The sequence below is a fragment of the Oryx dammah genome, unplaced genomic scaffold (genome assembly GCF_014754425.2).
Source record: "Oryx dammah isolate SB20612 unplaced genomic scaffold, SCBI_Odam_1.1 HiC_scaffold_11229, whole genome shotgun sequence".
In the NCBI taxonomy this organism is placed as follows: domain Eukaryota; kingdom Metazoa; phylum Chordata; class Mammalia; order Artiodactyla; family Bovidae; genus Oryx; species Oryx dammah.
In genome coordinates, this window is record NW_024080622.1 from 3591083 (window position 1) to 3608837 (window position 17755).

At 39.2% G+C, this 17755-nt stretch overlaps 1 pseudogene; it reads left to right on the top strand.

Moving 5' to 3' along the window:
* Window positions 1-13469: 13469 nt before the first annotated feature.
* Window positions 13470-15711, top strand: LOC120861161 (annotated as a pseudogene).
* Window positions 15712-17755: the final 2044 nt, after the last annotated feature.

Below are 17755 nucleotides of genomic sequence, written 5' to 3' on the forward strand. Positions count from 1 at the left end.
GGAGGACCTGGTGGTTTGATGGTATCACTGATTGAGTAGACATGAGTTTGAGCAAGCTCCAGGAGATGGTGAAGGACAGGGAAGCCTGGTGTGCTGCAGTCCATGGGGCTGCAGAGTCAGAAATAACAGAGCAACTGAAAAACAAGGGAGAAATGGGGAGTTACTTAATTGATGTATAGTTTCAGTTTTGCTAGTGTCAGTATTCTTAGCACTGCAGAAATATGCACTTTAATAAACATCTGTGAGGTGGTAACTCATTTTTCACAAGTTTTAACAATACTTTCTGAAGAGTTCAGAAGATGAGGCTTATCAAAATATTAAGCAGCATGCTTCCATAGGAAAAGTCACTGTGCTCATCCTGAGTTTAAATGTCAATAGAAGTTTCCATTAGAAAAGCAAAGTTGTAAAATGGCATCAGTTGAGGCAATGCAATAGTTCCAGACTAATAGTGGTCCTCATGTTGGTCATTGTGTTCTTTACAGCTGGGATCTCTCCAAAAAAAGTCTCCCTTAAGAATGTCTTTGATAAAGTAATGCAAGTTATTAAGTCTCAACCCCTGAATATACATCTTTTAAATGTCCCAGGTGATGAAATAGCAAGCACATATGAACTATATACATTCCAGAATGATGTAAAGCAAGAGAGATAACAAAAGCAATGGTGATGTTATGGTCATTGAGAAGTAGTCCCATGGAACATCATTTTTACTTGAAGTCATCTGACATGTTTGTCTCAAACTACATCATCCTGATAATTCAACGTGAATAAAAGTATTTGTTGTCAGTGATAAAATTTAAGCTTTCAAAGAAAAATTGGGATTTGGGGAATTTTTTAAATCTAAGACTGTGCATTTGATAGCATCCCACTACCTGGACGCATACTCAATTCAATGAGAATATTAATGAACATAAGTATTTTTGATACTATACACCAAAGTGCCAGTATTTGGAACATCTATATAGCTTAGTGGACCAATATTTCTGATGACCAATGCAAAAAGAGAAAGAGATCCATTCAAAATGCCAGGTAGACCAGTGGATTTTAATAAAACTGTGTGAAAATTTCTTTATGGTATCAGCTTCTTACCAGCTGAGAAATAAAGCTAAATTCATTGCCACTAAGTCTTTATGAAACAGTTGCTTGTCAACTTTTGATACAGTATCAAGAATGATGCATGATTATCTGAAAAGGCTGTGAACACTATATAAAAAACTATATTTGAGATTGGATTTTGTTGATGTCAAGACAATATATCTGAGCAACAGAAGGTACAAGTAAACTAGAGAATTCAGTTGTATGCTATAAAGTTAGATTTGCAAAAATGTAAAACAATGCTTTTCTCAAATTTGTTTAGATAATTATTTTTTGTAACTTTTTTTTTCTTTTGGCTGTACCACTCAGCATGCAGATCTTAGTTCCCCAACTGAGGGAGCATAGAGTCCTGATCTCTGGACTTCAAGAGAAGTTCCAAAATGTTATTTATTTAATCATGTAATGGAGTTACTTTTAAATGAAAAATGCTTTTAAAAATGTGTTTCAATTTCTCATAGATTAAATTTTGAAAAACATCTGTTGAGTTTCCTCAGTTTTTAAGATTGTAAAAAAAAAATCTCAGTGGCTAAAGTGATTCTGGAACAAGCACAATTGGATAAGTTTGGTCTCACCTCTATCAAATAACTTGCAAATATTTTTCTCAAATCAGGTAAGATATTTAGAGTTGCACACGTGTACTTAACAGTGTTGAGGGACTTCCCTGGTGGTTAGGTGGCTAAGGCTCCTTGCTCCCAAAATAGGGGTTCTGGGTTCAATCTCTAGTCAGGGAACTAGATCCCACACACTGCAACTACGTTCACATGCCTCAGCTAAAAATCCTGCGTGCCACAACTAAGGCCCTGGCATAACCAAACAAGTAAAGAAATATCTATTTTTTAAATGTTCAATTGGCTGCTGTCACTATTTTTTGTTTAGAATTGACTGGCTTGATCTTGTTATCCAAGGGACTCTCAGGAGTTTTCTCCAGTACCACACTTAGAAGTACCAATGAATAATTAATGACATTGAATTTCAGCAGAGAATCAAAGAAGACTGCACTGACTTAGTAAAGAGAAATTCAGTCTGTTAAGTGTTATGAGGTTCAGGGCAATTGTGTGTAGAATATTACTTTATGCATAATACAAAGAAAAACCCCCAGGGAAAGAAAGGATGAAGAGGTCCTTCAGGAAGAAGGGAATTAAAAAAATAGAAAGTAGGATGCAAGAGTGAAAGATAAATCAATAAATACCCACCTAAGGAATGATGCTAAAGCTGAAACTCCAGTATTTTGGCCACCTCATGCCCCTCTGCCAACAACACAAGAGAAGATGCTACACATGGACATCACAAGAAGGTCAACACCGAAATCAGATTGACTATATTCTTTGCACCCAAAGATGGAGAAGCTCTATACAGTCAACAAAAACAAGACCGGGAACTGACTGTGGCTCAGATCATGAACTCCTTATTGCCAAATTCAGACTTAAAAGAAAGTAGGGAAAACCGCTAGACCATTCAGATATGACCTAAATCAAAGACCTAAATCAAATCCCTTGTGATTATACAGTGGAAGTGAGAAATAGATTTAAGGGTCTAGATCTGATAGACAGAGTGCCTGATGAACTATGGAATGAGGTTCGTGACATTGTACAGGAGACAGGGATCAACACCACCCCCATGGAAAAGAAATGCAAAAAAGCCAAATGGCTGTCTGGGGAGGGCTTAAAATAGCTGTGAAAAGAAGAGAGGCGAAAAGCAAAGGAGAAAAGGAAAGATATAGGCATCTGAATGCAGAGTTCCAAAGAATAGCAAGAAGAGATAAGAAAGCCTTCTTCAGTGATCAATGCAAAGAAATAGAGGAAAACAATAGAATGGGAAAGACTAGAGATCTCTTCAAGAAAATTAGAGATACCAAGGGAACATTTCATGCAAAGATGGGCTCGATAAAGGACAGAAATGGTCTGGACATAACAGAAGCAGAAGATATGAAGAGGTGGCAAGAATACACAGAAGAACTGTACAAAACAGATCTTCACGGCCCAGATAATCATGATGATGTGATCACTAATCTAGAGCCAGACATCTTGGAATATGAAGTCAAGTGGGTCTTAGAAAGCATCACTACAAACAAAGCTAGTGGAGGTGATGGAATTCCAGTTGAGCTGTTTCAAATCCTGAAAGACGATGCTGTGAAAGTGCTTCACTCAATATGCCAGCAAATTTGGAAAACTCAGCAGTGGCCACAGGACCGGAAACGGTCAGTTTTCATTCCAATTCCAAAGAAAGGCAATGCCAAAGAATGCTCAAACTACTGCACAATTGCACTCATCTCACATGCTAGTAAAGTAATGCTCAAAATTCTCCAAGCCAGACTTCAGCAATACGTGAACCGTGAACTCCCTGATGTTCAAGCTGGTTTTAGAAAAGGCAGAGGAGCCAGAGATCAAATTGCCAACATCCTCTGGATCATGGAAAAAGCAAGAGAGTTCCAGAAACACATCTATTTCTGCTTTATTGACTATGTCAAAGCCTTTGACTGTGTGGATCACAATAAACTGTAGAAAATTCTGAAAGAGATGGGAATACCAGACCACCTGACCTGCCTCTTGAGAAATCTGTATGCAGGCCAGGAAGCAACAGTTAGAACTGGACATGGAACAACAGACTGGTTCCAAATAGGAAAAGGAGTACGTCAAGGCTGTATATTGTCACCCTGATTATTTAACTTCTATGCAGAGTACATAATGAGAAACGCTGGACTGGAAGAAACACAAGCTGGAATCAAGATTGCCGGGAGAAATATCAGTAACCTCAGATATGCAGATGACACCACCGTTATGGCAGAAAGTGAAGAGGAGCTAAAAAGCCTCTTGATGAAAGTGAAAGAGGAGAGTGAAAAAGTTGGCTTAAAGCTCAACATTCGGAAAATGAAGATCATGGCATCTGGTCCCATCACTTCATGGGAAATGGATGGGGAAACAGTAGAAACAGTGTCACACTTTTTTTTTTTTTTTGGCTCCAAAATCACTGCAGATGGTGACTGCAGCCATGAAATGAAAAGACGCTTACTCCTTGGAAGAAAAGTTATGACCAACCTAGATAGTATATTCAAAAGCAGAGACATTACTTTGCAGACTAAGGTCCGTCTAGTCAAGGCTATGTTTTTTCCAGTAGTCATATATGGATGTGAGAGTTGGACTGTGAAGAAGGCTGAGTGCCAAAGAATTGATGCGTTTGAACTGTGGTGTTGGAGAAGACTCTTGAGAGTCCCTTGGACTGCAAGGAGATCCCACCAGTCCATTCTGAAGGAGATCAATCCTGGAATTACTTTGGAAGGAATGATGCTAAAGCTGAAACTCCAGTACTTTGGCCACCTCATGCGAAGAGTTGACTCACTGGAAAAGACTCTGATGCTGGGAGGGATTGGGGGCAGGAGGAGAAGGGGAAGACCCAGGATGAGATGGCTGGATGGCATCACTGACTCGATGGATGTGAGTCTGAGCGAATTCTGGGAGTTAGTGATGGACAAGGAGGCTTGGTGTGCTGTGGTTCATGGGGTCACAGAGTCAGACACGACTGAGCGACTGAACTGAACTGAAAGAATTGACTGCAGAAAGTAAACTGTAATTAATGAAGACTAATTTTAGAGGAGAAATATAGAGTAAAAATATCCATCTGAATGGTGACGTTTTGGAGGGAGACAAAATAGGACTTAATAGTAGGTAGACAGGGTAAGGGAAAAAAAGGGAGGAATCTTGTTTCTGGATTGTGCCACAGAGTGGGTGCCACTGAGTGGGTGGAGAGGTCTGCCTTTCCTGTATAGGACCAGATATCTTGGGACTGGGGATTGATTTTCTTCAGCAAGTGGCCAGCTTTAATGGAGGTTTTGCAGTGACCAACTCCTTTTCCTGGAGGACAGGCTGTAAGGCCACAGTCTTCAGCAAGTTAACCCACACTTAGTGGCTGAGTCAGGGATTGATTGTCTTAAGCAAGTGGCCAGCTTTAATGGCACTTTTGCAGTTGAGCTATTTTGCTGTGAAAGTGCTGCACTTGATATGCCAGCAAATTTGGAAAACTCAGTAGTGGCTACAGGCCTGGAAAAGATCAGTTTTCATTCCAATCCCAAAGAAAGGCAATGCAAAAGAATGCTCAAACTACTGCAAAATTGCACTCATCTCACATGCTAGTAAAGTAATGCTCAAAATTCTCCAAGCCAGGCTTCAACAGTACGTGAACCGTAAACTTCTGGATGTTCAGGCTGGATTTAGAAAAGGCAGAGGAACCAGAGATCAAATTGCCAACATCTGTTAGATCATCGAAAAAGCAAGAGAGTGACAGAAAAACATTTGCTTTATTGACTATGCCAAAATCTTTGTGTGGATCACAACAAACTGAAAAATTCTTAAACAGGTTGAAATACCAGACCACCCTACCTGCCTCTTGAGAAATCTATGCAGGTCAGGAAACAACTGTTAGAACTAGACATGGAAAAGCAAACTGGTTCCAGATCGGGAAAGGAGTACCTCAAGGCTGTATATTGTCACCCTGCTTATTTAACTTATATGCAGAATACATCATGAGAAACTCTGGGCTGGAGGAAGCACAAGCGGGAATCAAGATTGCCGGGAGAAATATCAATAACCTCAGATATGCAGATGACACCACCCTTATGGCAGAAAGTGAAGAACTAAAGATCCTCTTGATGAAAGTGAACGAGGAGAGTGAAAAAGTTCGCCTTAAAACTCAACATTCAGAAAACTAAGATCGTGGCATCTGGTCCTGTCACTTCATGACAAATAGATGGGGAAACAGTGGAAAGAGTGACAAACTATTATTTCGGGCTCCAAAATCACTGCAGATGGTGACTGCAGCCATGAAATTAAAAGACGCTTACTCCTTGGAAAGAAAGTTATGACCAACCTAGATAGCATGTTAAAAAGCGGAGACATTTGTCCACAAAAGTCCGTCTAGTCAAAGCTATGGTTTTTCCAGTACTCATGTATGGATGAGAGAGTTGGACTATAAAGAAAGCTGAGCGCCAAAGAATTGGTGCTTTTGAACTGTGGTGTTAGAGAAGACTCTTTAGAGTCCCTTGCATTGGGAGAAGATCAAACCAGTCCATCCTAAAGGAAACCAGACCTGAATATTCATTGGAAGGACTGATGCTGAAGCTGAAACTCCAATACTTTGGCCACCTCATGCAAAGAACTGACTCATTTGAAAAGACCCTGATGCTGGGAAAGATTGAAGGCCAGCGGAGAAGGGGATGACAGAGGATGATATGGTTGGATCGCATCACTGACACAATGGACATGAGTTTGAGAACTCAAGGAGTTGGTTATGGACTGGGAGGCCTGGCATGCTACATTCCATGGGGTCGCAAAGATTTGGACACAACTGAGAGACTGAACTGAACTTGCAGTGGCCAACTCCTTTTCCTGGAGGACAGGCTGTAAGGCAACAGTCTTAAACAAGTTAACCCACACTTCTTAGTGTTGAGTCAACCCAGTATAGATTTTTGAGAGGAATGGAGCTATGAACTTGGACCAAGGTACCATCTTCACAGATAACATTTTCTTGGATGGTCTTTTAGGATAGATTTTAATAGAAAGTCTGAGGTTTAATATGGGACCTTTATAATTTATCCTACCATTTGCTTTGTCTAATTAGAATAGATTGATCTATGAGATAAACAGATTTTTTTTTTTAAGATACCCAAAAACCTACACTCTTAACCTCAATTGAAAGAGAAGGGCAAGAAAGAATATTTAGCCTTCTCTGTTTTAAGTCCTTTAGTTGCTTCCTTCCTGTCTTTTATTCTCTTCTCTGTAACTCCAAGTTGGTGATTTGCTTTAGATTCCAGGCAATTGTGCAGATCCAGTGATCAGGGAACTGCTGTATTTTAGGTATGTTACATTCCATTGATCAATGGTATGGCACGCTCTGATTGCTATGATTATACAGTGGAAGTGAGAAATAGATTTAAGGGATTAGATCTGATAGAGTGCCTGATGAACCATGGATGGAGGTTTGTGACACTGTACAGGAGACAGGGATCAAGACCATCCCCAAGAAAAAGAAATACAAAAAAGCAAAATGGTCATCTAAGGAGGCCTTACAAATAGCTGGGAAAAGAGAAGAGGAAAAGCAAAGGAGAAAAGGAATGATATACCCATTTGAATGCAGAGTTCCAAAGAATAGCAAGAGATAAGAAAGCCTTCCTCTGTGATCAATGCAAAGAAATAGAGGAAAACAATAGAAAGGGAAAGACTAGAGATCTCTTCAAGAAAATTAGAGACACCAAGGGAACATTTCATGCAGATGGGCTAAATAAAGGACAGAATGGTATGGACCTAACAGAAGCAGAAGATATTAGGAAGAGTTGGCAAGAATACACAGAAGAACTGTACAAAAAAGATCTTCATGACCCAGATAATCACGATGGTGTGATCACTCACCTAGAGCCAGACATCCTGGAATGTGAAGTCAAGTGGGCCTTAGGAAGGATCACTACAAACAAAGCTAGTGGAGGTGGTGGAATTCCAGTTGAAATATTTCAAATCCTAAAAGATGATGCTGTGAAAGTGCTGCACTCAATATGTCAGCAAATTTGGAAAACTCAGCAGTGGCCACAGGTCTCCAAAAGGTCAGTGTTCATTCCAATCCCAAAGAAAGGCAATGCAAAAGAATGCTCAAACTACCGCACAATGGCACTCATCTCACACACTAGTAAAGTAATGCTCAAAATTCTCCAAGCCAGGCTTCAACAGTATGTGAAAATTGAACTTCTGTATGTTCAAGCTGGTTTTAGAAAAGGCAGAGGAACCAGAGATCAAATTGCCAACATCGGCTGGATCATCAAAAAAGCCAGAGAGTTCCAGAAAATCATCTGCTTTATTGACTATGCTAAAGCCTTTGACTGTGTGGATCACAATAAACTGTGGAAAATTCTGAAAGAAATGGGAATACCAGACCACCTGACCCGCCTCCTGAGAAATCTGTATGCAGGTCATGAAGCAACAGTTAGAACTGGACATGGAACAACAGGCTGGTTCCAAATTAGGAAAGGAATATGTTCAAGGCTGTATATTGTCACCCTGATTATTTAACTTATATGCAGAGTACATCATGAGAAACTCTGGGCTGGAGGAAACACAAGCTGGAATCAAAGATTGCCGGGGAAAATATCAATAACCTCAGATATGCAGATCCACCCTTATGGCAGAAAGTGAAGAACTAAAGAGCCTGTTGATGAAAGTGAAAGTGGAGAATGAAAAAGTTGGCTTAAAGCTCAACATTCAGAAAACTAAGATCATGGCATCTGGTCCCGTCACTTCATGGCAAATAGATGGGGAAACAGTGGAAACAGTGTCAGACTTTATTTTGGGGGGCTCCAAAATCACTGCAGATGGTGATTGCATCCATGAAATTAAAAGACCCTTACTTCTTGGAAGGAAAGTTATGACCAACCTAGACAGCATATTAAAAAGCAGAGACATTACTTTGTCAACAAAGGTCCATCTAGTCAAGGCTATGGTTTTTCCAGTAGTCATGTATGGATGTGAGAGTTGGACCATAAAGAAAGCTGAGCACTGAAGAATTGAAGCTTTTGAACTGTGGAGTTGGAGAAGACTCTTTAGAGTCCCTTGGACTGCGTGGAGATCAAACCAGTCAATCCTAAAGGAAATCAGGCCTGAATGTTCATTGGAAGGACTGATGTTGAAGCTGAAACTCCAGTACTTTGGCCACCTGATGTGAAGAGCTGACTCATTGGAAAAGACCCTGATGTTGGGAAACATTGAGAGCAGGAGGAGAAAGGGACGACAGAGGATGAGATGGTTGGATGGCATCACTGACTCAATGGACAAGAGTTTCGGTAGACTCCCGGAGTTCATGATGGACAGGGAGGCCTGACGTTCTGTAGTTCATGGAGTTGCAAAGAGTCGTTCACAACTGAGTGACTGAACTGAACATATCCAAAATGTGGCTCCTACCTTGTGATACTGTTGGGTTAGTGAAAACATAATTCCAATTTTGGACCGTGAATTTTAAATAATTATAACTAGGCTCTAGCTCTTCTTTATTAACCAAAATAGAGACCATTCATTACATTCAACGCATTTTTGGCAATGAGAATTAACTTTATTTATTCCTGTAGTGTAAAAATCTGTGCTTGGGATTCAACAAACTCTTGGAAAGCATCCTGCTGGTGGTGTAAGTGTTTTCCCTGCAAAAAGTTGTCAAGATGCTTGAAGAAGCGGTAGTTGTGAGAGGTCAGGTGAATATGGCAAATGAAGCAAAACTTTGTAGCCCAATTCATTCAACTTTTGAAGTGTTGGTTGTGTGACATGTGGTTGGGCTTTGTCATGTATAAGAACTGGGCCCTTTCTGTTGACCAAAGCTGGCTGCAAGCATTGCAGTTTCCAGTGCTTCTCATCAGTTTTCTGGGCATAATTCTCAAATGTAATGGTTTCACTGGGATTCAGAAAGCTGTCATGGATCAGATGGGCAGCAGACCACCAAACAGTGACCATTGTCTTTTTTTTAGTATAAATTTGACTTTGAAGTGCTTTGGAGCTGCTTCTCTGTCCAATCATCGAGCTGGTCATCACTGGTTCATATATAAAGTCCACTTTTCATCACACATCACAATCTGAAATCATTTGTTGTTGTTGCGTAGATTAAGAAAAGATGATACTTCAGAACAACAATATTTTGGGTTTGTGGTCAACTTATAAGGCACCAACGTATCGAGCTTTTTCACCTGTCCAATTTACTTCAAATTGTTGACCATAGAATAGTCAACATTCAGTTCTTAGGCAACTTCTCATATAGTTTTAAGAGAATCAGCTTTGATAATTGTTCTCAGTTGGTTGTTGCCAACTTCTAATGGCCGGCCGCTACCCTGCTCATCCTCAAGGCCCTCGTCTCCTTTGCAAAACTTCTAGAACCACCACTGGACTGTACGTTTGTTAGCAGTTTCTGGGCCAGTTGTGTTGATGTTACAAGTTGTCTCTGATGCTTTACAATCCATTTTGAACTCGAATAAAAAAAAAATTGCTCAAATTTGCTTTTTGTTGAACATCATCTCCATAGTATAAAATAAATATAAAATAAGCAAGAAGTAATAAGTCATTAAAAACTGTAAAGCAGGAAATGCATATTAAAGTGATATACAACATAACCACATTATTTAAGAGTATATTCCAATATCAAATGGCAAATTTTAACAATTCAAAACCACAGTTACTGTACCAACCTAATATATTTTCCAAACTCTATTTTTAAGATATCAAAGTATCAAGTATAAATCATTTATTTACTCATGACTGTATAGCCTAAGTAAAATATCAAGTTGTTTGGTTTGGGGAAAATTACCTCAACTCAGTTCTTTTTATTTTTTGTTTTTTAAAATTGATCTATAAATTCAAAGTGCTCCCAATCATAATCAAAACAAGTTATTTGTGAATATCAACAAACTAATTCTAAAAAATTTATGGACAGGAAAAAGACCCAGAATACTCAATGAAATACTGAAGGAGAATAGAGTTGAAAGACTGACATTCCCTGCCTTGAAGACTTACTATAAAGTCACAATAATCAAAATAGTGTGATATTAAAGAAAAAATAGTAGATTAGTGAAGCAGAGTAGAGAGACCAGAAGTTGTTGCTCAGTCGCTTAGTCATGTCCAAATCTTCACAACCCCATGGACTGAAATACCAGGCTTCCCTGTGCTACACTGTCTCCCAGAGTTTGCACAAACTCAAGTCCATTGAGTTATGCCATTCAATGAGTTCATACTCCTCCTGCCCTCAATCTTTCCCAGCATCAGGGTCTTTCCCAATGAGTCAGCTCTTCACATGAGGTGGCCAGAGTATTGGAGCTTCAGTTTCAGCATCAGTCCTTCCAACAAATATTCAGTGTTGATTTCCTTTAAGATTGATTGGTTTGATCTCCTTGCAGTCCAAGGGACTCTCAAGAGTCTTCTCCAACACCACAGTCCAAAAACATCAATTCTTCAGCATCAGTGTTCTTTATAGTCCATCTTTCACATCCACGCATGACTACTGGCAAAACCATAGATTTGATTATATGGACCTTTGTTGGCAAAGTGATGTCTCTGCTTTTTAATATGCTGTCTAGATTTGTCATAGCTTTCCTTCTAAGGAGCAAACGTCTTTTAATATGGCTGTAGTCATCATCAACAGTGATTTTGGAGCTCAAGAAAATAAAATCTGTCAACTGACAGAGGATGAGATGGTTGGATGGCATCACCGATTCAATGGACATGAGTGAGCAAACTCCGGGAGATAATGAAGGACAAGGAAGCCTGGAATGCTGCTGTCCATGGGGATCACAAGAGTCTGACATGACAGAGCAACTAAACAATGGTAATACATCTATTAAAGGGGACAAAATTCAAAATACAAAACCAAATGCTAGAGAGCCTTTGGAGCAACAGGAAGTCTCATATATTGCTGGTCAGAATGCAATGCATTTCACCCACTTTGGAAGAGAGTTTGTGGTTTCTTACAGGAATAAACTCTTTTACCATGTAATCCAGCAATCATGTTCCTTGGTATTTAGCCAAAGGAGTTGAAAACTTGCACACAGATGTATATAACAGACTCGTTGCAACCCCATGGATTGTACCCCGCCAGGCTCCTCTGTCCAGGCAAGAATACTGGTGCAGGTTGCCATTCCCTTCTCCAGGGGATCTTCCTGACCCAGGTATTGAACCTGGGTCTCCCATATTGTAGGCAGATTCTTTACCATGTGAGCCACCAGGGAAGCCTTATAACAGCTTTATTCATGTGAACACTTATAAGCAAAAACATTGCCTTAAGTAGGTGAATAGATAAATAATAGTACATCTAGACAACGGGATATTATTCAATGCAAAAAAAAAAAAAAAGCAAGCTACCAAGCCATGAAAAGATATGAGGGAATCTTAAAAGCACATTACTTAGTGAATAAGAAGCCAACATGAAAAACCTACCTCCATACTACACAATTCCAACTAAGATATTCTGGAAAAGGCAAATGAAAATTCTATATATGATACTATAATAATAGGTACATGTCATTATTTGTCCAAATCCATAGAATATACAACACTAAGAGTGAACTCTAGGGTAAAATGTGGATTTTGGATCACTACAGATTCATCTGTTGTAACAAATGTGCCACTCTGGTGGGGATATCAGTAATGGGAGAACCTATGCATGTGTGGGGCAGGGGGTACTTGGGGTTCCTTCCTCAATTTTGTTGTGATCTTAAATCTACTAAAAAATAAACTCTGGGAGTGACATCAGCATTATAGTGGCATGATACCCTCCTTTTGTCTCTCCCCTTCAATTTACAATCAGTAAAATATCCATAATTAAACCAAGGTCCCTCTGACCAACACACCAAGACACCAGAGTTCTACACATCAGTACCTCGAAAAGGTGTGCACTGGAATATATAGTGGAGGCAGGACTAGGGGAAAAGTGGAGGCCGTGCTTGCAATCCTAGCCAGCAACCACCTGAAAGCAAAAGTATACAAAACTTTGAATAAGGTGATAAATATAATTTCAGAATCAAAAAATTACAACTCTATATCAGTATAGGTTGTTCAACAATTATAACATAAGGTTAAAGTGGGGGGAGCAGTAAAAATAACTATTTTGCTGTTGTTTGGTCACTAAGTCACATCTGACTCTTTTCTGACCCCATGGATGGTAGCCCAACCTGCTCCTCTGTCCATGGAATTCTCCAGGTAAGAATACTGGAGTGGGTAGCCATTTCCTTCTCCAGGGGATCTTCCTGACCCAGGACTATAGGTACTTCAATTTGGTAACAAACTTGCAACATAAAATGAGACAATTTGTGACAACAAAAACATAAAAAGGTAAGAGGAACAGGACAGAACTCACATAGGCAAGTGAAGAGAATATGTCATTGACAGAAAAAGGACTATTTGAGACATTTTATCGAAACCTCTTGTTGATGCTTTTGAACTGTGGTGTTGGAGAAGACTCTTGAGAGTCCCATGGACTGCACGGAGATCCAACCAGTCCATTCTAAAGGAGATCAGCCCTGGGTGTTCTTTGGAAGGAATGATGCTAAAGCTGAAACTCCAGTACTTTGGCCACCTCATGCGAAGAGTTGACTCACTGGAAAAGACTCTGATGCTGGAAGGGTTGGGGGCAAGAGGATAAGGGGACGACAGAGGATGAGATGGCTGGATGGCATCACCGACTCAATGCACATGAGTTTGGGTGAACTCCGGGAGTTGGTGATGGACAGGGAGGCCTGGAATGCTGCAATTCATGGGGTCGCAAAGAGTGGACACAACTGAGCGACTGAACTGAACTGAACTGAACATGTTAACTACAAGTCTAGAGCAGAGACACAAAGCCTATTAAAAGAGGAAACTGAGTAGAACAGGAGTTGCAACAGTGGCTCAGGCTGCCCAGGCGGTGAGTCTATGACCCTGAGTGCAGAAAGTGGTAAGGTACCTTGTTTTTCTGATGAGAAATGACCATGTTAGAATGAAAGGAAGCTATCTGCTCAGACCACTGTCTGTGGAATCTTTGAAAATGATAAAATAGTGTTGGATTCTACAGTGAGAGCCTCTGGATCAGCTATGTGGTAAGATGTTTCAGAAAGACAAGAAGCAATACAATAGTAGCAATTCCCAGAGCAGAGAAATCAGTACTAAGGGCAAGTCTATAGACTACAGCCTTGGGGGGCTTTCACGGTCCAGCAAGGTGGCAAACTTTGACACCAATTCTACCAAGACCTCAGGACAAAGCAACAATAATTCAGATACCTGTGCAGGATTTATAAAAAAGAAAGAAAGAAAGAAAGAAAATACATTGATGTAGTTGAGAAACTGAAAGTCTCTGAAGGGCAAAGTCTTGAGGGGGTACTAGAACTGATAAATTATATAGCTGTCACTCAAAAAGATTAAAAATTGCCTTTTATCCCTTTGGAGGAAGAACTTACTATGCAGCTTACCAAGTTTGGTATAGAAGTATCCACATCAGATCAGTATGATGTTTTACATGGGTATGCTCTGTATTTAATCACCCAAATGGTATGTTATGATGATGATCTGGGTGCAGGAAAAAGCTTATTGGCTTTGAAGACTACAGATGCAAACAATGAAGAATACAGCCTGTGGGTTTACTAGTGCAATAGCCTGGAAAAAACACAAGCAATCTGTAAAGTTTTATCCATTGCTTTCAACACTGTATTGACATCTGAGAAACCTTGAATTTTGCAGTCAAGGGGAAGTTGACTTCAAGTGCAAATTCAGCTGTTTTCTCACTAGTTCTGTTTTCAGTCTGTGGTGTTGAACTATTATGGAAATATAAACGATCCTTTGCTCTAAAGAAAATGCAATGTACAAAATATCAACCATTTGTTTTTCTATTGTGTCTTATTAAACAGTGAAAAAGAAGAGGAAACTGAGAAAAACAAAATAGAAAACCACGAAACTAAAATGGCAGACAGAAATACAAACAAAAAAAGAAACAATGGAGATATAGAGCAACTAGAAAATAAAAGATAAAATGGCAGTACTAAGTTCTCATTTATCAAAAATCATCCTGGAAATTGAATCCATGAATTAAAAGACAGAAAGTAGCTGATGAGTTTGAAGACAAGACCCAACTAAATGCAGCCTCCAGAACACTTAGTTCTAAAGACAAATGTAAGCCCAAAAGTGAAGGGATGAAAGATGATACTCCAAGTAAATGAGAGCCCAATAAAGCAAATGTAGCCATACTTATATCCAACAAAAATAAACTTCAAGCCAAAAAACATAACAAGAGACAAAGATGGACATTATATAATGATAAAGGGGACAACTCATCAAGAAGACATAATGATTATTCATATGTATGCATCTAACATAGGATCACCAAAATATATAAGCTAATTATTAACAGATTTAAAGGGAGAAACTGACAGTAACACAATATAGTGGAGTATTTTAATACCCTACTTATATCAATGGATAGATCATTCAGGCAGAAGGTCAACAAGGAAACAGTGGCTTTAAAATAAAAATTTATATCAGATGGGCTTAATAGAATCACAGAGAACATTCTACCCAAAAGCAGCAGATTACACATTCTTCTCAAGTGCATATGGAAAATTCTCCAGGATAGACCATTAATTTGGAAAACAAAACTAGTCTCAATACATTTAAGAAAATCAAAACCATATCAGGCATTTTTTTTTGCCACAATGATTATAATCTAGAAGAAAGCTAGAAAAATCACAAATATGTGGAAACTAATCAGCATGTTATTTAACAGCCATTGAATTTAACATAGAGCTTAAAAGAGAAATGAAAACATATCTGAAGACAAACTAAAATGAAAACATGATATATAAAAATCTAAGGAATGTAGCAAAAGTGGTACTAAAAGGGAAGTTTATAGCAATGCAGGCCTATCTCAAGAAACAAGTAATAATTCAAATAATCACTCTACCCTTACACCTACTGGAATTAGATAATGAAGAGCAAACAAGGCCCAAAGTCAACAGAGAAGGAAATAATGAAGATATGAACAGAAGTAAATAAAATAGAGACTAAAAAACAACAAAAAAGATCAATGAAACTAAGAGCTGGTTCTCTGAAAAGAGAAATAAAATGAACAAAGTTTTAGCTAGACTCACTACGAAATGAAAGAATAAAGTCAGGAAAAAAGTGGGAAAATTACAATTGATACCACAGAAAGAAAAATGGACAAATTCTTAGAAGCACACAATCTTCCAAGTCTGAATCACGAAGAAATAGAAAATCTGAACAAGCCAATCACTAGCAAAGAGATTGAAACAGTAATCAAAAACTTCCCAAAAATCAAAGTCCAGGACCAGACATCTTCACTGGTGAGTTATCTCCCCAACTCAGAAAAGATATAAGACCTATATTCTCTCAAACTTTTCCAAAAATTGAAGAGGAGGGAGGGAACAATTCCAAAATTTTACAAGACCAATATTACCAAAAGTTAAGTGAGGACAATAAGAAAAGAAATTTACAGGCCAATATCCCTGATGTACATAGATGCAAAAATCCTGAACAAATTATCAGAAAACCGAGTATTAAAAATACATCAGAAGGATTATATACTATGATTAAGTGGTATTTATTCCAGTGGTGCAAGAACTGGTTCAATATTCAAAAATCAATCAATGTAATACACCACATTAACAATCTGAAGTATAAAAATTATGTTATTATATCAATAGAAAAGGCATTTGACAAATTAAACCTGTTTTTCAAAGATTTCAATCTCATTCATGCACTATAAAGCTACTAGCCCTCGCAATGGCCTGTGAGCCCAACTTCAGCAGGAGCTAAAGTATCTAGGATTTAGAGTCAGAGAGTAGTAATTTCATCCTGACTTTTCAATGAGCTGATAGTTAGGCTGTGACTGCTAAGCACCGAGATACAGAATTCAAAGATGTAGTATTTGCCTTTGTTCCTGGCAGAACAGAATTTAATGTTTTTGCCTCATTGTGGAAGAATTCAGAGATGAAGCAGGGAGGTAAAAAGTAAAGTGAATTTATTTAAGCAAAAATACTCAGAGGGAGAGCAGGTAGACAGGTGAGGAGCTGTTGTCCTGTTTCTCTTTGGCCAGCTGGTTATGAGGGCCATGCAAATGAAGGGGCAAAACATTCACTGGGGAAGGAGGAGTTTGGGGGTCATATTCCTGATTTTCATCCCCACTCTATCTTCCTGAAGGCAGGAGGGATTTTTTTCTTACTTAGCTTAGATCGTGTCACAGCATAGGTGCATGATGGGGACTTCTTATCTGCAAGGCTAGTTTTATTGCAATGAGAGCATATTTAACAACAAGTTACATTCACAGGCAGGAGATTCCTGCCTTCATCTTTCTTTATCTGCTTCCAGGACACTTATTGCCCAAAAGGTGTGGTTTCCTGTCAGTCTGCATGTTCCTGATTTCCTGTCTGCCCATGAACGCCCGCTGTTTACGAGATGCATGATTTCCTGCTACCTGGCCCCTGCCCCCATTTCTATGCTTTTATCTAACTACCTGCCTGCTGTAACACCTTAAAATTAAACACTAGCTGGCAACCCGGGCAAAGAAAGATTACAGAAAAACACTTTTTATCTCGCTAGCATTCACTGAGCACCTACCGTGCGCCAGACACTATTCTTCACAGCATGGAATCATGGTCAAAAGTACAGACTCTGGAATCAGCCTCCTGGAGTTCAAATCCTAGCTCTGTCATTTACTAGTTGTGCTACCTTGGACAATGTATTCAATACTTTACCTCTCTCTGCTTTACTTTCCTCATCTATAAAAGGGCACTAATAGGAATTCCCTGTGGTGAGGACTCTGTGGTGAGGCCTCTGTGCTTTCACTGTCAAGGGCAGAGGTTCTATCCCTGGGTCAGGGAACTAAGATCCTTCAAGCTGGGTGGAGAATTTATTTTAAAAATTAAATAAAGGGGCAAATAATAACAATACATACCTCAGAACATTATAATAAAATGAGTTCCTAACTATAAAGGACTTAAAGACAAGGCCTGAGCTTCCCTGATGGCTCAGATGGTAAAGAATCTGCCTGCAATGCAAGAGACCTAGGTTTGATCCCTGTATTGGGAAGATCCCCTGGAGAAGGGAATAGCTACCCATTCCAGTATTCTGGCCTGGAGTATTCCATGGACAGTATGGTCCATGGGGTTGCAAAGAGT